Genomic DNA, 27265 nt, shown 5'->3' on the forward strand with positions numbered 1-27265 from the left:
CAGTGTCTCTCAGCCTTTATTATGCATATAAATCACCTGAGAATTTTATTCAAATGCAGATTCTGGTTGAGAAGTTGAGATGCGAAAGCTACTATTTTGAAAATCACATCCGAGTAACAAGGGTGATGGGTTAGAGTCTCTGAAACTTGTCAGAGTAGAAGAATCACCTGTGGAGCTGATTGAAAATACAGACGCTTTGGCTTAACAGCACAGTACTGACTGGGTGGTTTAAACAAGGGCACGTCTGGAAATCCAAGATCAAGGTTAACAGCAGGGTTTGGTTTCTTCTGAAGCCTTTCTCCTTGGCTTGTGGACTGCCGCCCTCTTGTTGCCTCTTGACATGATTTTTTTCTCCCTGTCCTGTGTGCCCTTGGTCTCTCTCTGTAAGTGTCCTAGTCTCTTCTTATAAGGATGCCAATCAAATTGGACTAGGGCCCACCTTAACAGCCTCGTTTTATCTTAATTATTTCGTTAAAGCGCCCGTTTCCAAATACAGTCACGTTCTGAGTGAGTCGAGGTTAGGGTTCAACAGAGGAATTGGGGGAGGACACAGTTCAGTCCTTAACTCCATCTGGGACCCCCTGAGACAAAATTTCTGTGGGAGGGGTTTTCGGGGACTCATCCATTTCACCGGCTAGGAGCTCTGGTTGAAGAATAAGATCCCAGGTAAGTTTTATCAAGCAACGTTTGACCAAGAATCAGAGTCACCTGAAGAACTTGTTAAACCAACCCTCCAAGTTTCTGATTTGAGAAGCACGGAGCTCCTGATTCTGCCTTTCTAACAAGCAGCTATTCTTAAGAACCACCAACCTTAGACAAATCCCTAAAGTCCTCTGGGAAGCAGGGACAGTGGTAGCACGCTCCTCGTGTGGCTGTAGTAAGGATTTCCTGAGATCAGGAGGCAAAAGCTCTTGAAGATCTAGAGCCCTGGATTAGGGGAAAATGAGTTATAGCGATGCATTTTCTACAACCTGTGAAACAGGAAACAAAGTCAATGTCTTTTCATAAACAGAAAAGCACTGACTTAAAAAAAAAGAACATTCCCCTGATTCTGTACTTGACAGTCCGTGAAGTGTACTTCTTTCTTGTCCCCATAGTGGTCTTTATTGAATAGGACCATATTAGATCCCCTGAGGCTATTTTCCCAGATGTGTTGGGGGTTGAAGATCAAATCTACATATTTTGGGGATGGAATGGAGTTGAAAGGGCCCCAAATTATGTGATTAAGCCTTCATTCTCCCGAGAAAGTGCTTTCTTTTTCTTGTTACAGCTAAAATTCCTGAGCCATGAGTTACTTTGATGCCGGTCATGTTAATAAACATGTAAACAAAGTCTTACAGAAAGAGAAATCAATAGCTTGTTACTTTTTTTTTTTTTTTTTTACAAATCCCTGAAGCACTTACATGACTCACTCTTTCTGGCATATTAGAAATCTAGAATTTAGCCAATCCAGATAAATGGAGAAGTCCTAAGAAAATGGACCCTTCTTTATACAGCAGTTTCATAAGGGTCTCCCCTTAAAAATCAATACTTTGTGAGGCACCTGGGTGGCTCAGTCGGTTAAGAGTCCGACTTCGGGGGCGCCTGGGTGGCGCAGTCGGTTAAGCGTCCGACTTCAGCCAGGTCACGATCTCGCGGTCCGTGAGTTCGAGCCCCGCGTCGGGCTCTGGGCTGATGGCTCAGAGCCTGGAGCCTGTTTCCGATACTGTGTCTCCCTCTCTCTCTGCCCCTCCCCCGTTCATGCTCTGTCTCTCTCTGTCCCAAAATAAAATAAATGTTGAAAAAAAAAAAAAAAAAAAGAGTCCGACTTCGGCTCAGGTCACGATCTCACTGTCCGTGAGTTCGAGCCCCGTGTCGGGCTCTCTGCTGACTGCTCAGAGCCTGGAGCCTGTTTCAGATTCTGTGTCTCCCTTTCTCTCTGACCCTCCCCCGTTCATGCTTTGTCTCTCTCTGTCTCAAAAATAAATAAATGTTAAAAAAAAATTTTTTTTTTAAATCAATACTTTGTAATTTTCTTTTTTTTCTGAAATCAGATGTAAGTGATTGGTCGGTAAGTGATTTTAAAGGTCTTGTTTATAATAAGGGGACCATAAGCTAATGATTTTATTGTCTTAACTAGCAGGTTGGTACATCACTTGGGAGGCCAAGAAATTACCTGGGAGATGGTTTCTGCTGTTGTGTGCTCTTACAGATGTTATTTCAGAGCTTCATCTCTACTTTAGTGCTCTGCCTTTAAAAACGCTAGCTGCTAGGACTTACGTGAGCACTAAATGTGTGCAAAGTCACTACTCTCCTCTCAGTAAAACATAATAGTCATATGTGGTAGGTGTTTTGTTACTTATGTGATAACACGCTGGAATGTGTTGTCATTATTATTTTTTTGTTCATTTTAACTTTTCCTCTCCTTTTTTTCCCCTTGCTTTCTTTGGTCTTACTAACTGAACAATCAAAACATGAGGTCTGTTTTCACTTAGGGTATTTTGTCCAGCAACATTGGGAGTAAGCTTTTTGTTTGCTTTTTAAAGTTAGAATTTTAAAAAATTTATTTTGAAAGAGATAGAGAATGCAGGGAAGAGAGAGAGGGAGACAGAAAATTCCAAGCAGGCTCTATGCTGTCAAGCACAGAGCCTGATGCGGGACTTGGAACTCATGAACCGTGAGATCATGCCCTGAGCCAGTCTCAAGAGTCAGGCGCTTAACCGACTGAGCCACCTGGTCACCCATGTTTTGTTTTTAAATCCTGAAATGATAAGAAAACTGAGACCCAGACTCTAAATATCCAGACCAAGGTCAACCACCTGGTTGTAACAGAACTGAATTTGAATGCAAGACTTTGACTGCAAATGCCATTCTTTTGGGTTTATGCTCCTCCAGTTCTTGGATTTAAGGTTAACAGTTATTGGGTTCAGTGTTGAAAACTGGTACAGGGGGGCGCCTGGGTGGCGCAGTCGGTTAAGCGTCTGACTTCAGCCAGGTCACGATCTCGTGGTCCGTGAGTTCGAGCCCCGCGTCGGGCTCTGGGCTGATGGCTCAGAGCCTGGAGCCTGTTTCCGATTCTGTGTCTCCCTCTCTCTCTGCCCCTCCCCCGTTCATGCTCTGTCTCTCTCTGTCCCAAAAATAAATAAACGTTGGGAAAAAAAAAATTAAAAAAAAAAAAAGAAAACTGGTACAGGGAAAATGCACAATGGTGTTAATTTAGGCACAAAGCATTCAGCTGCCTAGTAGGTTTCTGTGTCTCATCAAAAATAGTCTTTGGCTGTTGGGTTTATTAATAAATCTGCCAGAGAGTCATCAGATTGACACGTGAGCATTCCTGGTTAAGAGGTAAAGTATGGTGGAAAAGGAGAGTAAGTTAGTTGAAAACTGAGATGTGGTATTCAAAACATCTAATCAGACTGGATCCTGGGGTGTTAACACTTTAGTGGCTGTATTGAAGAAGTTCTGGACAGCTCGCGTAGAGGTTGGATACTTGGGAGCTTAGAGCAATGGCTATTTGCCAACTAATAGGTAATTAAATAGTTTAACCACTGGCATAGCAAAAACCATGTGAACAGGGTGGATATCTACCCAGGTTGAAAGCTTGGGTCCCTAAATAGCCCCATTCCCTTGGATAGTTGATGAAAATTGATGTTTGTGGTGCAAAGACAAATTTGCAGCACCAAAATCGTTAATTTTCCTGGGCTACCAAGAGCTGTGAAATAAAGGTTAAAATTAGGGTTTTAAACTAAAAATGTCAGCTATTCTTAACCATAAGTATGCATCATCATTGCCTATGGCAGTTTTCCCAAAATTCATGTGCCTTTGAATTTTGCTATGACTCTGATTCAGTAAGTGTGGGCTGTGGCCCTGGAATCTACGGTTTTAAGAGTCTTCCCTTGATGCATCTGCTATATTGGATATCTCCTGTTTTACCCTCTAGATGTGCACTCAACTTTTTTTCTTAGTCATGCTTTAGTCTCAGGAGGCCAAGCTCTGTGAACTGCCTTGGTGAACTCCCTTGATATCTAGCTTCCTGTTGAGAGGAGCCAATGGGAAGCTGTGGTGGAATGTGGGAGGAGGCAAGGAGAGGGAGGCTGGTCTATTTTATTTCCTTGTCTCCTTACTTAAGGGATCATTTTGGACTGGCTTTCTCTTTGACCAAAGATCATAGCTCCTTCGAAGTGGGCCCTCTTCATATGTCTCTTTCTTTCCAAGTTCTTGTAACTATTCTCTCTTTTGACCCCTTCCAGCAAAGGGGCGGTGACAACTCTGTTGGCCCTAACATCAGGGCACTCTCACAGCTTTTACCATTTTCTTATACCCTTGTAAACATTTTCTTTAGTAAAACTATCCCCATTATTCTATTTGGACTGTGCCATTTATTTCCTGGTGAGACCCTTTCTTTTTTTTTTTTAAATATATGAAATTTATCGTCAAATCGGTTTCCATACAACACCCAGTGCTCATCCCAAAAGATGCCCTCTTCAATACCCATCACCCACCCTTCCCTCCCTCCCACCACCCATCAGCCCTTACTTTATTCTCAGTTTTTAAGAGTCTCTTATGCTTTGGCTCTCTCCCACTCTAACCTCGCTCTCTTTTTTTTTCCTTCCACTCTCCCATGGGTTCCTGTTAAGTTTCTCATGATCCCTGGTGAGACCCTTTCTAATAGGCTCTTACTTATCTATTTCCCCAACCTCTCATTGAACTTAGATGACCTTTAAGAAACCTCCCGTTACCAATATTCTGACTCTATCCATAGCTCAGATAAGTCAGGTGGAATTCTGCCATGGTTGATCTCTCCGAGGTACAATGAGAGGTATGGAAAACCAGCTGGAATTCTAACATTACCTTCTAGCATCCTGCCTGCTTTGTGTACAATGTCTGAAAAAAGTCTGGCCAATTCTATTCTGCCAAAGAACAAATGAATTGAGGATGATCCTAGGGAAAAAAAAAAAAAAAACAAAACCTTAAGTGAACTTTGTAAGTTTTACTCAAATAATACAATATGATTAAAATATAAGGGAGTTTGCTCCCAAGGACAAATACTTACAAAGGCCTTAACTAGGTCTCTGTTTGGCAGCAGAATTTTATGCCTCTCAGTATTTGCATGGTCAATTAATCCCTTAAAGTGATGACTAGTAGGCAATTTATTTGGACGGCACAAGAGGCTAATTGGTAATATTGTTACACAAAATCTTGTGGGCAAAAATTATGCCTGTCTTTTAAAAAAATGTGCCTTTGGTATTTGAAGGGAGAGCTCTAGTGCCTTGGGCCTCAGAGGAATTCAGCCTGCTGATGTCAGAATTAATGAAGAATATGGAAACTTAAGTGTAGGATGGATGGAGTGAAAATGCATTAAAGATTAACGACATTAGACTAGTAGGAGAGCCACATTTTCTGGTGATCAAAGACTCTGAGGCTTTCATCTGAAGTGCCTGGAAGAATGTGGGACATCTTGGAATTTGTCATATCGCCTTTGGTTGGATTTTATCAGCCTGTTATTCAGCAAGACGCTCCAAGATATATCCCCCTACCCTCAAGCTCTGATCTGTTCATTCATTCAACAAATTTTTTCTGAGTACCTACTCTGTGCGGGGCGCTCGCAACAAAACTGATGACAGTGATGAGTCAAACACAGACGTTGCCATGCACTAGGGTGAAATGGACAAGTTTTCTTAAATAATGGAATAAGTACACATTTACATTCTGGTGTAGAGTATGTTACATTTCTTGTGATATTAAGTCCCAGGATAACAAGAAATCCTCCAGTTGTAACATACTCCACACACTGGATGAACTATATGAAGAAGCATTTGAATGTAGGAAAAAGTGAGGGAGACTCTCACAAGCTAGAAGAAAAAACCCTGAAAACACACCGGACAGTAGAATATGGAAGCCCCACAACTAAGGTAGTGTTCTGAAGGAAAGCAAGATGGTACTCTGAGAGTATCCAGCTAAAATATCTGGCTAAAGTTGGCCAGGCATGTGTTATGGCAGCTTCACTGGAGACCCTGTGTTTGGAGCGGATTCTGTGGGGCTGAGTTGGGCTGCTGCAGGTGCTGGGTGAGCAGTCTCTCAGAAAGCTGACCATGTGGAAAGTTGCATGGGCCAGAGCGGTCATGGTGTGTGGGAGGGACTGAAGCCAGGTGATGACTACAGGGAGGATGAAAGGGAACTCTGTGCAATTCCTGCCTGGCAAGCTAAGCTCATGAATGTTCCATCTTTATAGGCACCCACATTTGAAAAGCTGGGCAACTATTGAGGGTTTTAAATGGTATGATAACATTAGAAATGTTATTTTAAAAATCTCCCTCTTTCCACTTTGCATAGTAGGGGATGCAGCAGGGTAAGTGTGGAAGATGATCTGGTGAGAGTGAGAGGGCACATGTCTTAAATCCTCCTGGGAACCAGAACATCATAAACAGAACATCATGAGTGGCAGGGGTGGGGAGAGAGCCCCTAGCAAGGGATGTAGGACTCTGTCCGGTGCTTCTCTTTTAAGCCTGGTATTGCTCCATCATGAGCAGAAAACCTGCACCGTGCACATGCATGGATTTTTCTAGTTGAAGCCTTTAAAAACAAAACATGAAATACAGGATAAACACCATAACAAACCATCACTACCATCAAAAGTGCATCTTTATGGAATGAAGAAGAAAAGTTTAGTTGCATTAAGTTCTAGAACAGAAGTAATGATGTATTATAGCTAGAAATCGATTTCAGAATTAATGTAGAGCAAAGGTTTTTTGTTTTTGTTTTGTTTTGTTTTGTTTTTAATCATTCCTCCACCCTGCCCTAATTAATTTTTCACCATTGCTTCTCCTGGAACCATTTTGCCTCAGCCCCTAATGATAGAGATCCTTCCCCTCCTTTCCATGTTTTCATTTGGCTGATTGTTATTTCTTTCAGACTTTAACTTAATAACAAAACTAACACCATCGGGGGTTATGTCACATGGCTATGCCAAGTGCTTCTAGGCAGAACTAATTTTTTAGTTCTTAACAGCGAATGTGAGATAGGGGCTTACATTCCCAACTGCAGATGAGAAAGCAGACTCAGGCAAGCCGTATCACATGGTAAAAGTCCAATAGTTAGTAATAATAGAACAAAGATTTAAACCCAAGCATTCCACACACACGTAAACACACACACACACACCAACCAAACAAACAAACAAAGAAAAACATTAGTTGATTTAGGCAAGTTTAAATTGAATATGTATCAGCTGGGATCTTGTTAAACAAATGCTGCTTCTGTGAGCCTTTGGCTGAACTGTGGACCCCATTTCAAATCGCACTCGTATGTGCTAGGCTTTCTGTGAATATTTATTAAATAAAGAAATGAACGAGAAAGATCAAGGAAAGAAAATGCTAAGATATGTTAATGATTTCTTTGTTTGGAGATCCTATTTTTGCCTTGCACTTTTAATTGTCTGAGTTGTAATTTTTCAGTTAAGTATGGATAGGGCACCATGGAAGATGCATGAATGAGATGTGACCTCTCTTCTGGGCTGGAAGCCCGACATGGCAGGCAGGCAAGGACTCTGGCTCAGCGGTAGATTCCTGGAGTACCGTCGCTCCCAGCCAGCTTTCCCTACCACTAGTCATCACGAAAGTAACTATCGGTGCCAATCTTGGTGCTAAGAAGTGTTTTACATGTGCCATTTCACTTGTTTCCCTCAATATCCCCACACTCAAGATGATTTTGCTTTCCCCCTTTTACACATGGAGACACTGTAGCAGAGAGCAGTTAAGTAGCTTACCCACATACATAACAAGGCTGACATTGGAATCCAAGTGGTTCTAATCCAGAGCCCCATTAATTTACCATTATGCTCATCTTGGCATCTGGAACCATAAAGTAGCAAATACAGAGAGTTTTTTTTTTTTAATTTTGAGAAATACTGAAAATTTAAAGCATAGAAAACTATATAAAAACACTGGGATATTGACATCGATAAAGACTTCCTTTTGTCAGTCTTATTTCACATTTTTTAATGTAAAAGAAACAGAACAGGCAATGTTGACATTCCTTTTACCCCTCCATATTCCCTTTTCATCTCCCACTGACTCCTAACTTAGGGAGGCATACTTGGAGTCATTGTTTTCTATTTCTAGAATCTTTTTTTCTATTTTCTCTATTCTATTTCTAAATAATATATATAATACTGTTTGGGTCCGCAAAAGATTCAGAAAGTATAATGTGCTGTATGCACACTTTTTTCACATGGCATTATGTTTTTAATATCTGTGCTGCATGTTATAGGTATAGCTATTTCCTTTCAAATTCAACTGCACTCCCCCTAAATTATCTATTCTACTATTGGAAGATGTGTAGGTTTTTATAATACAATTTCATGATTGCTGGTGTAAACATTCTCAAACAGTTTTCTGGGATACAAGTGCAAGAATTTTTGTAAGGTATATACTTAGGAACGGAACTGTTGGGTTGTAGATTATGTCCTTTTTAGAAATTACTGATATGTTGCCAAATTGTTCTCAAAAGTTGTTGCAGCAACTCAGTTCGTTCCAGAAGCATACACTGTTATCAGCACTTTATGAAGTCAGACATTTTTCACCCTATTTGAGTGTATGAAATACTATGCTGTCATTACTTTCATTTGTAATACTTAGGTTGCTACTTGAAGTTGAACTGTGCGTATGTGTGTTTGTGGCTGTTGGGTTTCTAATTTGCCTGTTTGTATCATTGGCTCATTTTTTTTTCTAACTCATTTGTAGAATTTCTAATTTTTTCTGAATACTGTTTCCTATTTTTGTATGTGTTAAAAAATATCCATATCCTGTTGCTTCTTTATATTAATCTTTTAAAAATTTATTTATTTATTTTGAGAGAGAGAGAGAGAGCACGAGCAGAGGAGGGACAGACAGAGAGAGGGAGACAGAGAGAATCCCAAGCAGACTTCACACTGTCAGCACAGAGCCTGATGTGGGGCTCGATGTCATGAACCATGAAATCCTGACCTGAGTGGACATCAAGAGTTGGATGCTTAACCAACTCAGCCAGGTGCCCCTATATCAATCTTAAGTTATTCGTAAGCTTTTCATTTGGGTGAATTTTGTTTTTTCTTTTGCAAATTGTATTTTCCCTGTATTAAAGTCTTCTTTGTAAAGGCACAATAGCAGAATGTTTAGGAGCTTTATTTCTGGAGCCAGGCTGCCCTGAGAGGCAAGCTGGGTTGTCACCTCCTGTCCTAGCCCATCCATCTGATCTTACCCATTGCATTCATGAAGACCTTCAGTAGATGTTGAACAGTAGAAGTGACTGGAGGTGGAGTCAGTGGATTTTCTTGTGAAGTAGAGGTATTGTCATGATCGGGGATTATAGAATTCTTTTTTAGGCCTGATCTGTGTAGCAGGTGCTACGGTAAGAATAGCTTTAGGTGCTGGTGCTTCACCCTCATATGGGTTTTGGTCAAGTGATCATTTGCAGGGAGAGTTACACTTTTGTGAGAATAACAGACTCACGTCTGAAATGCTGTCCACTATTTTAGGTCTGCCACCTACTTGCTACTTGATTTCATAGGTTTTTTGTGGTTGTTGTTTCGTTTTGGTTTTTTTTTTAGTTGTGATTATAGTTATCAGTGTCCCTCACTAGACGCATGCGGATAATGCCGAAGTCAACGTTATTGTTCCAAAGCCCAAAATAGTATCTGGCATTTTTTAAGGTAGAGGTTTAGGAGATCCTAGAATGATTAAATTAATGATCTCACTTTACCTCTCTGTTGAATAATATCTGTAAAATGAGGTTAGTGGAAGTTGGTCTACCTTCCACGATGAGTTGGGAAGTTTATAACAAATAATGTGTTTGAAAAGCTACCCACGGTTCATGACAACCACGGTTCATGGTGGATAACAGCAGGCAAGGAATCACAAGTAGGTGGTAAGTTTGCCTGTTTTCAGCACTAGAATGTGAATTCTATGAGAACAGCAATCTTGTCTGACTTGTCTGTGGCTGTGACCCAGGCACCTAGAATCCTTCCTGGAACACAGATATTTGTTAAATAAATGGAGCAGAGTATAATTTAATCAAGATACCTTTAGGAGACTCCGAGAAAGTAAAGGAAAATAGGAAGTTGAATTCATTGGTCTGCTGTGTGAATTTCAAGCGGAGTCAGAGTTTATATGGGAAACGTAGAAAAGAAGAAAGTAGAAGAAAACAATAGATGTGAAAACTGTAAATGAGAATGAAGGAGACATTGTCTAGGACTTAAGAAAATCCTAGACTGAGAGGTCAATTTGATGTTTGGGGTTGTCTTTCAAACTTAATAGAATCGATTAAATGACCAATCTGATTGCATAAAACTGGTCATTAAGATGATGAGGGAACCACAATTTAACTGTAAATGCTTGATTTAGTATTTGTAAGTCTATGAAAAGAGATGAGAGCCAAAAGTCTGTATCTCTCTGACCTTTTGCATTCTGCAGAAGTGTTTTAAGAGTTGGATAGTTGCCTATTCTCTGAAAACAATAATAATGTGTACTGAAGAACTTTGAATTTATACTTGGATTTTGTCTATCCTGACACTCTGTATTCTCATAAAAGTGGCTTTAGTAGGCATCTGTTGTTTTTGTTTGCCTTACATGCATTTTTTTTTCTCTCCTAACAATATCCCAATTTATTCTGGGGAATAACCTCCTAGTCTCATACATTTGATTTGTGTGAGGATGGACTACTTTTTTATCTCCAGGAGTGGCCATGTGACCCAGGCCAGGGCAATCAACATAGACTCAGAGATGTAGCACAAGACCCAGGATAGGCAAAGACACCCAGTCTTGGAATTTTGGATCTGATTGTTGTGAAGAGAAAGTCATTCTTCAACTAGGTCTCCTGCATTGACTCTTATTCAAAAGACAGAAACTACCCAAGAGAAGAGGACCCAGAGGAATTGAAGATCACAGAGAAAAACTAAGTCCTGATGATGTTGTTGAGCAGCTGAATTCTTTCTTGCTTGAAGGTCTTCTAGTCATTGCATTCAGGTCAGCCAGGAAATTCCTACTTCATTGAATTTCAATGGGGGTTCATTTGCAATTCAGACAAGTCTTGATTAATATATTTTGATTTCAAAAAAAAAAAAAAAACAACTGTTCAATGGCATTGACTCTTGAGAGCAAAATCTTCAGACATGGGCTAGTGAAAGTCAGGAATATCTCTCATACACCTTATTTTAGGTGATCAGTTATTGAAAACATATCTGTAGAAACTTAACTTCCCATCGGTGTTTGTGTATCTGTAGCTAGAGGTGATTGCATATGAATAATTGGAATTAGATAATCCCAAGGCTGTTTCCAGGTCAAAAAATGTAAAATTCTGAGACAGGTTTTCTTGTAATGACCTCGTGTTCTCTCCTGTATTTTCTGGCAGCTTCTGATGACCAAGGTTACCTCTTATAAAGTTCCCGACTCTATTCCACCATTTATCCCTCCTCTCTGATCTCTGCCGAAGCTGTCTAAGGTCCTGATAACACAAGGAGGCACTGCTAGCTACTATGATATTGATGATGAAAGTAGCTACCATTTTGAATCCTCACAATACTAAGAATTTCACATAAGTCATTTCACTTAATCTAAGAACGCAGCGAGGCAGGAAATAATATGTAATGTGTAATCATTGATCCAGCATGAGAATCTTGGGTTTATTCAGTTTAACTTACCTACCCTGCAAGCACAGTAACTTCTCCATCATCACCCTAATTAATTTCCAAAGTCTCATCACCATTGGAGGAACATACAGATTCCTACGTAATTGAGAGGTATGTTCATGGAGGTTCACTGGGCCCAAAGAATTGAAATGTACCAAGTGTTTTACCATAAATACATATCACTCCTGCTAGGTGTTTATAGGCGATGCTTTATTTGTTTTGCTTTCAAGGGAAGATTACCTTACAAGTTCTTCCTTCAGTGATAGCTGGGTAATTAGTGATGAGGGTGACAGATCATGTCTGTGACCCACTAGTTTGTGTGAACAGTGCCACTCCAAGTGATCTGATCATTCCATGAGTTTGCGTACCTGGATCCTTCTGGGTAGGTGATCTTCAATCTTTTAAGGAAGTTGTTCCTAGGATCAGATTCTAGCCTCCCAGATTCTAGCCTACTTTAAAAAATTTTTTAAGTAATTCTTCCACTTTCCTTTGATCCCTTTGCTGCCTCCTCCTTCTCCGCCTTCTTACTCTTTTTGCAAATGTTTTCTCTTCTTATTCTTTCACAGTTGACAGGAAGGAGTCAAACTCATAACACAAATTGTTAGCAACCACAAGAAAGATGTCTTGTCTTGAAAATCAGGAACATAAACTTGAAACCATGCCAGAAGGTGAAAAGAAATTCTTAGAATTAATCTTCCAATTTCATAAAAAAAAAAAAAAAAGGGAAGGAAAAGGAGTTGACTTTCCTTATTAAAACATTGTGAATGTTCTTCTAAGAGCATTTCAATCTTCATTTTACAGATTAGGAAACTGAGGCTCAGAGAATTTAAGTAATGAATGAAAGATTACATAGTTAAGAAGCTATAGAATCAAACCTAGATGGGACTGAGAATCAAACCCTGCTATTATCCACTAAGCTTACAGGAAGTGGAAGGATGTGGCCCATGTAATTTTTAGGAAAACGATCCTAGAAAAATTTTACAAACAATAGGTTTTGGAAAAAAATATTTTAAAAAATAAATCAGGATTTGTCAGATTCTCTTTTCCACATGTTGTTAGGGAATGAGCCAATAAAACGTTTAGAAGTCCATGTAAATCTCTAAAATATATATAACCAACACATAATAGTCCCTCATGGTAAATATTTTTCTCTGAAATTCTTAGTTTATAACCAAGGCCCTAGGCATTTGTTTTCACTCTAAGTTTAAAAAGGACTTTGGTATGTTCTGTATGTAACTTTAGTGATTAAACTTTGCATCCAATACCTGTTTATAACCCTTTCATAGCTTTATTTCTCAATATCTAGTGGGCTATGTGGTTAACTATTTTAAATAATTTTAGTCCTTGTATATAGCTACAAACATACTACCTTGTGATCCTGTAGAAAATGGAAATAATTCTTTCCATATGAACGCTATTGGCTTTTCACATTTCCCATGAAAATTTTGGATGAATAGGAAGTTTCTCCTCATCGCTCTTGATGTATCTTTCTGCTTCATTTCTTGTGTCAGAATATAGGAAACAAAGGGATATGTATTTAATATCAGAGAATATAGCCACATCCAAAGTAAAATAGTTAATTGTACAAGGTTCAACTTGCACAGGAATGACTTACCAACTTGATAGTGAAATCTGCTTTTAGTTAAGAATTTCCAGCTGCAGAAACTGAGCATCACTTTGTACAGAAAGTTTGATTTTCAAAATAAGGGAGTGCCTGATAGCTTGTTGTAGAACTACGTGCCTTTTCTAGCCAGTATAAATTGTCGCTTCTAAGTTGCTAACATTTCTTGTGCTGTACATTTTCTTTCATGGCCTGAGAACTAAGGCACCGGCGGGATGGAGGTGCCAATGTTCCATATTGGAGCTGGATGTAAACAGTATGTCAGTTGCTATACTCTGGATGTTAGAAATAGTATGGACAGGTCAGGTTCAGAGCACTGGACTCCAGCTGGCATTAGAAATGTGTCTCCATATTCTTTCCACAGAGTGAAGAGGGTTTTGTCTTATTTGGTTTTGTTTTGCTTCAAGTCCGTCACAAAAGTCTCCTTATGATATAGTGGTTGTCCTGAAGTAAGGAGAGAGAGCTAATGTGAAGAATGCCAAAGTGAAAATGAACATCTAACGTGACAAGCTAAAAGGTAAAGAATTCCTTTAAGATTAATTCTGATGACAATTAATGTTCAGAGGTATCAAACATCCAAGAATGATAACAGGATGATTTGGATTAAAGTCTCCTCAGGAGGGCAGAAAAAAAATAGAGGACTTAGGTGACAAGGACAGCTTATATAATGTAGCTGCCTAAATAGGTGATACAACCCTAGGTAAACGCCTTGAGCCACTACATACAGTATTGTTAGGTTATATTTAGAACATGAACTCATTCCTACAGCTGTTATTGGCAAGTGGGAATAGTCTAAAATTCAGCGTGGTTTTATCCGGAGAGCACCTGGGGATGTGGTTCAGAGATGTGGAGGCCATGTTTTCTCCTCCAATGGCCTGCTGATATTTCAAACTCAACCTGTCCCAAATGCAATTGAGTATTATTCTCCCCCAAATTTGCTTCCTCTTGAGTATTCTCTGTAAAGTTGTAGGGAAAGGGAAACACCACTGTCAGGATCAGTGTGGATAATGTACCCCCTTAGCTTTGAGCCTGGCACATAGTAAGCGCTCAGTAAATAGAGAACTCAGAGTGATAATGATTACCATATATCACTGCTTTTACTCTTTTAAGAATTTTATGAGGTGAGCACCTGGGTGGCTCAGTCAGTTAAGCATGCAACTTTGACTCAGATCATGATCTCATGATTTGTTGTTTTGAGCCTTGTGTCGGGCTCTGTGCTGACAGCTCGGAACCTGGAACCTGCTTCTGTGTCTCCCTTTCTCTCTGCCCCTCCCCCACTCGTGCTCTGTCCTCTCTGTCTCTCAAAAATGAATAAACTTAAAAAAAAAAAAAGAAGAACTTTATGAGGTAAGTACTACGATCACTTCCATTTTTAGAGGAGAAAACTGAGTGTCACCGAAATCAGGTGGTTGAACCAGACAATGGTTTGCAGGCTTCAGACTAGGTGGCAAGCTGAGGTCTCTCTGAGTGCAGAGAAAGCCCGTACTGTTAACCAGCAATCTCTACTGCCTCTCAAGCGTGTCTAATATGATTGGATAGAGGCAGTGAAGTGGGAAGAGGTTATGATTTCCACATTCTTTTTAACTGGTCCAAAAGACTTGCTACTATGCTTTGGGTTTTGAAAGTTTCTGACACCGCTCTGCTGTAGTTTGAATGTTCTTCTCAACTGGAGAGAGAGGGGACCGCGTTAGCTATTAAGTCGGATACATGGCCATATTATATTTTCTGAGTGAACTTTTTAGCACTTCAAAGACTTGAAGTACAGTTTAATGGTGTTCTAGCTGCCAGTGGAATTAAAAGTCGAGTGCTATTGTGTGCTGGTTTTTGTCCCCCCCTTCGGCTGCTATTTAGAGAAGTAATTATTCTACTTGAGGCTTGCAAGGATGTGTGTACCATGGAACAAACAATAAAGATAGACCTCTTGAGGGGTGCCATGTATTATTTATTTCCCTTTAATATTTCTTACTGAGAACAACTCACTGCCTATGTTTTCTGACCCACTATAACTTTTTCTTTAGTAGAAAGGTAAAAAGACCTTAGATCTAACTCTCTGAAATTTATACCATCAGTAAATCATGCAGTAAACAGCAAAAAAATATCTTCTAGTCCTTAAGGTTGCCAGTACAGGGAAGCAAAATCAGAGTTAGCTATTGCCAGGCACTGATTAAACACCCCCAAAATGGTCATGCTCCAATGAGGCTTATGGGGTAGACCAAACGGACCAACAATTGCCCAGTGAGGAATTTATCCCCATTCTATGGCCCCTCCATTTGGATATACGAAGGGGTAGACATCTTTTTCCCGTTTAGATTTCCCACGTAGTTCTTGCTTGTCTTTTGCCAATTGAGATTTGGGCGTTGTTGTCCTCACCTACGTTTCTGCTTTCTTCCCTTTAATCACGTGTGCTGAGTAATCATTACGTGCTAGGTTCATGCAGGGAGGGGACTAGGGGGTGGATAAGAGGTACAGGTCCTGGCCTTGAGGAGTGAACTAACTAGTGTTCTGTCTTCTGTATTATTATTTTTTAAATGTTTATTTTATTTTGAGAGGAAGAGAGAGAGAGGGCGTGAATGGGGGCGGGGCGGAGAGAGAGAGGGAGAGGGAGAATCACAAGCACAAGCAGGCTCCGTGCTCTCAGTGCAGAGCCCCACACAAGGCTGGATCTCATAAACCATGAGACCATGACCTGAGCTGAAATCAAGAGTCAGACACTCAACTGACTGAGCCACCCAGGCACCCCTGTCTTCTGTGTTATTAACACAACTCCTGGTCTGAGACCTTCAGGAGATGCTTAGTAGGTATTAACTTGATATGGTTAAGAATGAGGCGAGAAGGTGATGACACCGATTTCTTCCCGCTAATAACCAGGAGCAGCTTTCTAAATTATCTCCACCTGTGGCATATGGAACGGGAGCTGCCGAAGTTTTAACTCCTAAGTCAGGAGTATTGTGTTCTGGGAGACATGACTCAGATAGGTAAGAATGGGTGACAGGAACTGAGCTATAAGACAGCAAGAAGTTGTGGGATTTGTGGTAACCGAAGATGGCAAGCTACGTCCAAAAGCATCCAGAAACAAATGTCTGAAAACAAAACAAAACAGAACAAAACAGCATCTACAGGCCTGTAGGCTGCTGGATCATGGGCTCTGATTGTAAGAGAAACTGGGGCAAGTTCAGAGGAAAGCATCGTGGATATCAGGGGATCAGTCATGTCTTAAGGGAAATAGTAGGAGCTGGATACGTTCATCCTATGTAAGTGAGATCTCACACAGAAGATACTATTTTCTGCAGATATCTGAAAGACTGATGGAGTGGCATATGACTTACTCAGTGTCTAAGGCTAGTATTTGGAATTCAGAGGGAGAGAGAGAGATTTTGTTTGAATAAATTTATTTGAGTTTTTCAATAGATGGCGATAAATAATGAATTCCTGTCCCTGAAAGTGTTATGACTTAGCCTGAAGAACTTACAGCTGGCATGTTGAAGAGGGGGCTGAAATTGAAGATATTTATGATCTGTATCAATTTTTCTGATTAATAATTCTATGAAGGTCAAGGTGCAGAGAAACATACTGCATACATGGATAAGTGTGAGCATCTTTTTACAAACAATTGCATGGAAATAGAGTAGATGGGCAATTTGTCCACTATGCCAATTGTGTACTGGATAGGTACTGAGTGGAGTTACAGATGCCTTCAGTCTTAGGAATCTGTTACATCTCAAGATTGACATGTGTAGACGACTGGAAAAATATTATGGACCTCATTTCTTAACTGTAATCAGTATTGATGAATATTCAGAAACACATTCACCCTATTATTAAATAAATAATAGCTGTAAAGTCTAGAGAAAAAGACATGAGTAGGTTAACTGCCTGGTGATTTAGTTATATATCATAGCATAACAAATTACCTCAAGCCATTGTGGCTTGAAACAACAATAATTATTTATTATTTCATGGCTTCTGTCTATCTGGAATCCCCTGAGTGGCCTGGCTCAGTAGTTCTGATTCAGCTCATCTCATGAGGTCATAATCAACATATCCGCGTTGGTAGGCTTGACTGAGTCTGGAGGACTTGCTTCCAATGTGGTTTCCTCACATGGCTGGCCCGTTGGTGTTAGCTATTAGTGAGAAGCCTCAGTTCCTTCCCACTTAGTCTTTTGCAGAGGTCTCTTTCAGTGTTTTCACAGAATGGTGATTAGCTTTCCGTGGACTACCCTATTCAAAAGAAAGCAAGACAGAAACCTCAACATCTTTATTGACCTCAGAAGTCACCCTCCTTTATATTGCATTATCCTATTGATTGAAAAGGCCAGTCCTATCATCGTAGGAAGGCACTACACAAGGATCTAAATGTAGAAGGCAAGAATCACTAACGACTGTCTTGAGCCTGTCTACCACATTTCATCAGCCCTAGTCTCATGGATTCATGTCTCACATAGGCCTCCGCATTTGAAATATCTTAGCCAAGGAAAGCTTCATCATTTTTAATTCCATTTTAGGTTTTTGGGGGGTTTTGTTGTTGTTGGTTTTTGTAAGTTTTTCATCCTGAAGTCAGGCTTTATAAGGGTGTTTTGAAGGACGTCTTGACAGCTTCCATCCTGGATCTCTTGTGGTGCAATTCCTCACAAAGTCTTTAGTACTTAACAACCAAAGGACACATGGGTTGGGAAAAACTCCCAAAAGCAGATGCTGAACAATCTAATATTATTGGTCCTTTGTTTTAAAATTTTAACTAAGCGTTGAAAATGTTCAGCTCTTACAATTGATATGTGATTAAAATATATATACATTTAGAGAGAGAAATTAATAGGTTATCCACCCAGCAAATTATACATACATGAAATTCATGTTGTCCTTCATTGGCTTCTGATAATTAACCTACTGTGCAAATCCTGACCAACTCTCCTATTTTCTCAGTAAGAGAGTCCTAAAAGGAAGGTTTTACTGAGTTCATTCCATGAGCTTTTTGATGGGTTTACTAAACCTATCAAAGAATTGCTGTGTCAGAATATATCATTTTTTAAAAATAGGTACTTGGATGAGATATTTTTGTTTTCCTGGTTACAATTCTGCAGCCCTGTTGGTGGCTAATTTTTTTTTTCTCTTCTACCACAGATTGTTATAGTATTTAACGTTTATGTGTTCTCTCTCAGTACCAACTGGGGCCATGGCCAAAATTCTGATTGGGAGTGGGTGGTGGGGTTGGAAACTATATATATGATGGCTGAGCAGCTGTGATAATCTATGTTTTTGAGGCAATAATCATGAATAATGCAAAGTTAGCTATTAAAATAGAATGGGGTATGACATCTTGTTGGGTGGGAATTTTAAGGAAAAGCTACAGTTTTAGAGTTATAATGATAATACCTATGGCTAGGTGTCAACGTTATTACTCACTGTGCACTCAGTTTGAGGATAAAAATGTAACATCTTTAATTTAACCCCTGAGGAGCAGGTGACAGAAAATCCATATGATGTTGTCTTCTTTGACAGATCTTCCCTAAATTGGGTCAGTGCTCTTGCTGAGTCCCATACTTGGGAGTCCCATAACTCCCTGTATTTATTTGCTGTTAGCAGTTATTATGACTCATTGACTCATTGGTATCCCTCACAAGAGTGTTGACTCAATGAGACAGGGTCACTATTAAATTTCCAGCAACTTCTTTCCTTTGGGTATCAACGTGGCCACCAGAAAGCCCCAGGATTACTGAGAAGAGAGTTTCTTTTCTTCAGTGTTTCCACCACATATATTAGGCACTAAAGCACTTTGCTGTGATGAGACCCTCTAGAGTCACATGTTCTCCCAGGCAATTCTCTCTCGGTGGAGGGAGAATTATAGTAATATAATATAGAAATATAGTAATATAGTAATTGACATGAGCTGTTTATAGGTTAAAGATCTGCCAAGGATATGGTACTTGACTTGGCTTGTATCAGAAGAGAGAAGGGGAAAGGGCGGGCATACCAACCCAGCAAAACGTAGGAGCAAAGACCTTTGTCTTTGGACAAATGGATATGGAGAAACTAAAGAGGCAAATAACTGGTAAAAGTGGTTTTCTAAACATGAATAGCACAACTTACCATTATGCCACATTATTCTCTTATAAATGCTATTTTATGCCATTCTTTATACCTTTATATACTAAGGCAATTTCAAACACTGGGTAGGGTAAGACATCTCCAAACCATCTGGAGAAGGCAGAAGGAGTTGATGTTTTTAGCATTGCATATATTGGTTGAGCAGATTCTACCCACCTGGGTGATAAACTTAGGTATAACAATAAAGCTGTTAAAGCAACAAAAGAAAGATAACAAGTGACTCAAGCGATTTCTGAAAATAGAAAGCAGATATATTAATCTACAAAGGCAACGATTTTTCTGAAATGAATCTCGAAACAGAAATTCACTTAGGGTTCTTACACAAAGGATATTGAGACAAAGTAGTATCTCATTGCTTACTCCATGGTTGTTCAAAGATTCAAATGTTGTTGGTTCATTGGCTCTACATTGTCCACAAAGGAAATAAGTAACAGGTATGTCACATATCACTTTAATTAGATAATCATATGGCTTTCAACCCCTCACCTCTATAGATGCTGGTGTTCTTTCTGTCTTTCCCAAACACAATCATATATGATATTCATACATGTCCAAAAGCAGAACACCCAGCCTCTCCAGACATGTGAAATATTACATGATACCTGATGTGTTTAAAGGAACACTTGGTGTTAGTGTCTTTGCACTGAGGTCATTTTCTCTGTTGAAATTTTAAATGCATGCAAAATATCATTAACTAGTTCAGAATATGATTTATTATTAATTGCCACTAAGATTTACTGTAAGCCTCACTATGTGTCAGGCCCTGGAGCCAAGCACTTTACAAGTGTAATCTAATTTAACTGACCAGTATTTGTATAAATTAATAGTGGTCTGGATAGAGGAGAGGCAATTTATTCATCTCCTTTCTTGGAACTCACATTAGAAGCAAGGTCATTACTTCCTTATCTCCCTGTTGAATTAAAATAAGTGGCTAGGACGTTGCTTTGTGCTTCCTCTCCAGCCAGATTCAGACGGTTCAGGAACAGTCTGCAACTGTGAGCAAGATGGCTGTGAGTTTCTGTCCCTGCCAGATGTTTCTGGCCATACACAGAGACGGGCAAATGTGTCCAGTGGAGCGGTCACCACTTGTACTGGTGGCTTTGTCTTCAGCAGGTCAAACTAGCCTCACTGAGCAGTCGGGAAATTCTGGAGCTGCTCCCTGGTTGGGATAGTGGTTAGGGGCCCTCACTTAACACAACGGTTTAAGAAAGAAACAATGAGGAGCGCCTGCGTGGTTCAGTGGGTTAAGCGTCTGACCTTGGCTGAGGCCACGGTCTCACGGTTCATGGGTTCGAGTCCCATGTCGGGCCTATGCTGACAGCTCAGAGCCTGGAGCCTGCTTCAGATTCTGTGTCTCCCTCTCTCTCTACTCCTCCCCTACTCACCCTCTGTCTCTTTCTCAAAAATAAATAAGCAGTAAAAAATTAAAAAAAATAAAAACAACAACAAATGAATTTTGTTCACATTTTAGCCGTAAGGTGAAAAAGACCCAAATACTCAAAGTTTCTGAATCATAGATACTGAGGTAATAAGTGGTAAATAAATTCTTTAAAGTGACCAAAAACTGGTCAAATTTGGAACACTAGGTATCACTTAAGGAATATTTCTTAGGCTACAACACAAATTCCCATTTCCCAACTGCCAGTGAGACCTCAGAACCATAACTATCCTTAATTTGTGTATGTTTTTATGGGTTAATGGCACTAAGGGACTGTGGCATGGGTTTCATATTAATATTGATATTGTAGCCTCAGTCGAAATAATTTTCATTCTATTTGGTCAGATATATTTCTGGTTATGTTACATAAATGTTACACCTTTGAGCATAGAGAGATGGCATGCTAAATGTTCATCAAATAAAAGAAGTTAAAAAAAGCCCAAAGAATTACCAGTCTGGGATTTTCACCTAGAAACATAATGATCCACGTCTCTGACTTGGCTTGCTCCGCAGGAAGGTAAAATCACTTCTGGCCAGCTGTTGCTTCTGCAGCATCTTGTCTGTCGCTGGCAGGAGAAAATGCTTTTCCTTCCCCTCAGGCAGGAAAGAATTTGGAATTTGGGGAAGCAGTGAAGAAAAGGTCAAGCCTGATGGGAAAGGGCATATGAAACAGCTGGTGAATTCTACTTTTGCGCTTATGAATCACTGGCTGTTTCATTTTCGAGAAAACATTTGTAAAAGTCTCTGCAGTTTGTGTAAAAGTATTGGTCTTTGTTACTCAAAATTCACAATGTGAGTTTGCACCAAGGACCTCAAAGGTTCGTAACAGGTAATAATATTCAACTTTGTCAGATAAGGTGAAAGAATGAGTCACTGAGCTAGTGAGTGAACCTAGCTAACTGCCCAGCATTAAGATCTCAGCGGAGCTTTGATATTTGACTATTTCCTGTATTTAGTAACATTCACCAGTTGATTAAAACAATAACAGTAATGTTGTTTCTTTGGAAAAAGGACTCCCAGATGAAGGGGAATGGGGTAAAAGTTGAAAAGTGGGTTATTGGTGAGGTGAAGATAGTCTGAGGAACCATGTTTCTTGATGTGATTGGAAAGGAACCACTCAACCTGTATTCTTCAACTTTAGCATCTGTGATGGTCTCATTATGTATATTCTTCTCATCATCAGGACATGGATGTCATTTAATGTATGTGCTTTAGTAGACAGCTTTATTTTAGTGTAAATAACAACACGGTTAAGTGGAGTAATCACCATCTGGGATGGGACAAAATTAATAAAAATGATCCTCAAGGATCATTACCCTTCAATGATCCTCATCTTCTCAACACTTACCAAATCTGACACCGGTGTCTCTACCCAACTATGATACTTGGTATTTTCCAGAGTAAAAAGAAGGGGCAGAATTAAAAAAAAAAAAAAAAAAAAAAAAAAAAAAAAGAGGAACGACTTAGCATAGTGCTGGTTAGAGGCCAAACTTGCACTTATAGACAAAGACAGAAAGACAGAGGGCATGTCATTGAAAATGAATAAGGACTTTTGAAAGTTCTTTTCTTTATAAAAGCAGTGAGAAAACTGGACAGCATTGTCCAAATAAACTTTTTCAAAATTTTAAAAGCTAACAAAGGCTTGCAGCAATCTGGAGAATCTTCGTTGAAGAAAAACAGGTAAATCTTCCTAAGAAGAGTGGGCTTTGTTATATTTTAACTTGCTCCCCTCCCATCTCCCTCTCCACAGCTCTACAGTAACACTGAAAACCAGCAGACCACAATCTTGAGAGAATAAGGAGACAGAATACGGTCGGAGTTGCCTCACAGCCACATTCCTAGAGAATTAGCATTATTTCACCTGTTTGATAGTTCCTAGGATGACCCCAGTTATGAAGCCGTCTTTCTTTCACCTGACTTACAGCTCACCCACTGAAGAAAGCCTTACTGAAGACTTTTTCCTGAGACATTTGTCAAAAATCTGTAGGGGTGATTGTTTAATTTTGTGGTTGCCTGAGGCACTGGATGATGGTTGCAGCAAACAATAGGCTACACCTCCCCCCTCAAAAAAAAAAAAAAACTTAATAGAAAGAACTGGGAAATGAGGAGTCTATTAAGGCTTTGGAAAACTCTCCCATATTTCTGAGAATTTAGGAAGACATGCACATAGGTAGGGCTGTGCACATTCCCAGGACTGCATGAATGCTTACGAAAGACCTACGTTACATGTCCTAACCTCTTACCTCTGGCCAGTCTTGATGTTCCTTGCAAAGCATGAAGTAAAGACTAAGGTAAAGTTGTCAAGTGGCTGACTGAGTATTAAAATGTGACCCAACATGCACATGGAGGTCCCTAGCAAAGACTAGGATGCCTCTTGGTTTCCAAGTTAGCAATCAGTAAGCTAACTAAGCAGAAATTTGATGGCCAAATAAGGAAAAGAATGCAGATTTTACAGAATTAGTTCAGAAACATTACTGGATAAACAATGATCAGCAACAATAACAAGTCCTGGGGGGGGGGGAGATGATGGTTTTCAGAGTTTCTACAATACATTATTTTAATGTCAAGTTTTCAACAAAAATTACAAGACATGCAAAGAAATAAAAATGTCTAGCTCATCAATTCCAATATAGCTCAGCTCCACTGATGGATGGATAAAGAAGATGTATATATATAGTGCAATATTACTCAGCCATGAAAAAGAATGAAACTTTGCCACTTAGAAAAACATGGGTGGAGCCAGAGAGTATTATGCTAAGTGGAATCACTCTGTCTGAAAAAGACAAAACCCATATGATTTCACTCATATATGGAATTTAAGAAACAAAATAAGCAAACAAAGGGAAAACGAGAAGGGCAAACCAAGATGCCTCTTAACTAGAGAGAACAAACTGATTCACCAGAGGTGAGGTGGGTGGGGTTAAACTGTTGATGGGAATTAAGGAGTGCACTTGTAAAAAAAAAAAAAAAGTATAGCTCAAACACAAGAAAGAAGCGATTGATTAAACTCCCTAAGGAGCCCCACATGCCAGACTAAGTAGATAAACATTTTAAACTGGCTATTTTAAATAAGTTCAAAAAACTGAAGGAAACCATGCTTGTGAAAATAAAGAAAATAGAAGAACAACTTCTCACCAAATAGGGACTACCAATAAAGATATAGAGGATATAAAGAAAGAACCAAGTAGAAATTCTGGATTCGAAGAGTACAATAACTGAAATTTAAAAATTCATTACAAGGGCTCAGTGGAAGAATTGAACAGGTGGAAGAAAGAATCATTGAATTTAAAGATAGGACAACTGAGGTTATCCAGTCTGGGGAACAGAAACGAAAAGGAAGGAAGAAAAGTAAACAGAGCCTTAGAGACCCAAGGGACATTCAAGTATATTAATATACACACAATGGGAATTCCACAAGGAGTGATAAAAGTAAAAGTGGAAACAGTAGCTGAAGAAATAATGGCTAAAACTTCCAAATTTAATGAAAAACATTTATCTACACATCCAGGAAGTTCAATAAGCTCCAAGTAGGACATCCAAGTAGGATACCTCAAAGAGATTCACACCTAGGTAAAACATAAATTGTTGAAAGGTAGACACAAACAGAGAATCTTGAAGGCAGCAAGAGAAGAGTGAGTCATCATTTAAAGGGATTATCGATAAGGTTAATCACTGATTTCTCCTCAGAAGCCATGTAGGCTAGAAACAGTGTGGTGATATATTCATTGTGTCCAGAGAAAAAGACTGTCCAGCTTATTAAAATCCATCAAAACTATTATCTCAAAATTTCCATCAAAATAAATATCTCAAAAAAATTGAGAAATTAAGAGCCTCTGAGATAAATCAAAATGGAGAGAATGCTATGTTTAAAATTTCACTAAAAACAGATCAAAAACCTAAATGTGAGAACTAAAACTTGGAGGAAAACACAAGTGTAAATCTTCATGACCTTGTATTAGGCAATGGTTCTTTAGGTATGATACCTAAAGTACAAGCAACAAAAGGTGGGGAGAAAACATAGCAAAGGATACCATCAAGAAAGAAAAAAGACAACCTCCAGAATGGAATAAAATATTTGTGTGAACACACACACACACACATGATAACATACTCTTTTCTTATACATGAGGAGTTAATTTTTGTATATGAGATGAAGTGATGTCCAGCTTCATTCTTTTGTATGTGGACATTCAATTGCCCCAGTACCATTTGTTGAAAAGACTATTCTTTCCCAATTGAATTATCTTGACACCCTTGTTGAAAGTCATTTGACAATAAATGTGGGAGGTCTTCTGGATTCCTAATTCTGTCCCTTTCATTTACATGTATATCCTTATGCCATTACCACACAGTCTTGATTATTGTAGTTTAATCATTAAGCTTTGATACTGAGCTTCAAACGTATTTAAGATGTGGATTTGAGAGAAGTGATCATCAATTTAAAGGCAGCTGGATACTAGCCCTTTATCCGATATCATTTGCAAATATCTTTTCCCATTCTGTCAGTTGCCTTTTAGTTTTGTTGATGGTTTCCTTTGCAGTGCAGAAGCTTTTTTTCTTGATGAGATCCCACTTGTTCATTTTTTGCTTTTAATTCCTTTGCCTTTGGAGATGTGTCCAGTAAGAAACTGCTGCAGCTGAGGTCAAAGAGGTTGTTGCCTGCTTTCTCCTCTTGGGTGTTGATGGTTAGAGGATATTTTGCTAAGTAACATAAGTCAGTCAGAGAAAGACAGATACCATACGTTTGCACTCATATGTGGCTCTTGAAAAACTTAACAGAAGTCCATGGGGGAAGGGAAAGGGGAAAAAAATTACAGAGAGGGAAGGAGGCAAACCGTAAGAGACTCTTAAATACAGAAAACAAACAGGGTTGATGGGGGGTGGGCGAGAGGAGAAAGTGGGTGACAGGCCTTGAGGAGGGCCCTTGTTGGGATGAGCACTGGGTGTTGTATGGAAGCCAACTTGACAATAAATTTATATTAAGTAAAAATGAATAAAATAAATAAATAAATAAATAAATAAATAAATAAATAAATAAATAAATAAATAAAGGCAGGTGACATAAAGATAGAAACTGCATCTTTACGTCCAATGCCCCAACTGGGAAATTCCCAAAATTTGCATTCTGCAAATTGGATCCATGTGAAGACATACAGCCATCGATGCTAGTTGGTTTGACAGAATGAAGAAAGAAGCATCATGTGGAAGTAGGACATGTCCGAAACTTGAGTCACCCAAGTACCACTGCAGTATTTTTCGCTACAGCCACTTACCAACTCTTCTGTCATTTTTTTAATGAATTGATTCACTCACGTGCCTAATTGTTTATTTTCACAGTCCTGAGCTATTTTATTTATTTTAACACTTACCATGCCATGAGCTCATAGGAAATGGATTGCAGCAGCTCAGACCCGTTGGCATTGGTTCTCACAAAGTGTGCTTCTCTGGGTGGGGCAAGCTGGTGCTTCCGTCGAACCCAAGTACCTTTCTCTTTGGCTTCCTTCTTCTGATCATTTTCCGTCACACATTTCACAAAGCTGTCTTGGTTCTTTCAGTGCTTAATATGCTCAATATGTACATTAGTTCTCTTGGCAAGAATCTTGCCCTTAACTTGTTTGTTTACAACAATGCCAAAAGCATGCTGGGTAACAATGTAGACTCTTCCAGTTTTGCCATGGTTACATGTGTAGGGCATTCCTTTCTGAACAGTGCCCATTCCTTTGTCTACAGTATCATCTTTCCTGTAGATTCCCGTGAACATGGCCCAAGAAACAACTCCATGTTTTATAAAAGGCCTGGAGAGAGGGGTGCCTCTCCTCTTGCCCTTTGTGTTGGTCATTTTGGCGAATTGCAGGATGGCAATTCTGGCTGAAAGGCAAACACCTAACTGTTTTAAATGACAGCTCTGTATAAAACACCTTGAAAGAAATGTTATTTGTGAAATCGTGGGTTTTAAGTGCTAGTAATATTTCTTCTAATGCATGTTAAATACATAATGATTAAAAATAAAGATTGTCCTCTTACTACCTAAAATTTTTTAGAAGCCGTAAGGCATACGAATAACCAATTTTGGGAGACACTGCTGTTTATAGAGACCCTTCTTTGGATTTATTTTATCAGATTTCTAATTCCATTGTATTAGTTTTCTGATCTTTGATGAACAATGCAAAATTCACCAAACTTACCTGAAAAAATGTGACCAAAATATGTCACCCCTTATTAGCTATCATTTACTGAGGGCTTCCTGGAAGCTTGATCCTAGGATGGCCTGCCAAAAATTATGTGGCCAAGTTGTTCATTAACTACTGTTGTGGATTGAATTGTGTCCCCCGAAAAGATCAGTTGAAATCCTAACCCCTGGGACATGTTAACGTGATCTTACAATAGGGTCTTTTCAAATGTAATAAAGTTAAGATAAGGTCATAGTGGATTAGAATGGGCCCTAAATCTAATGACTGGTGTC

The 27265-nt window shown here is 39.3% G+C and overlaps 1 pseudogene; it reads right to left on the reverse strand.

Moving 5' to 3' along the window:
- Positions 1–554: 554 nt before the first annotated feature.
- Positions 555–26641, reverse strand: LOC123607206 (annotated as a pseudogene).
- Positions 26642–27265: the final 624 nt, after the last annotated feature.

This window comes from Leopardus geoffroyi, chromosome A2, assembly GCF_018350155.1.
Source record: "Leopardus geoffroyi isolate Oge1 chromosome A2, O.geoffroyi_Oge1_pat1.0, whole genome shotgun sequence".
Classification (NCBI taxonomy): domain Eukaryota; kingdom Metazoa; phylum Chordata; class Mammalia; order Carnivora; family Felidae; genus Leopardus; species Leopardus geoffroyi.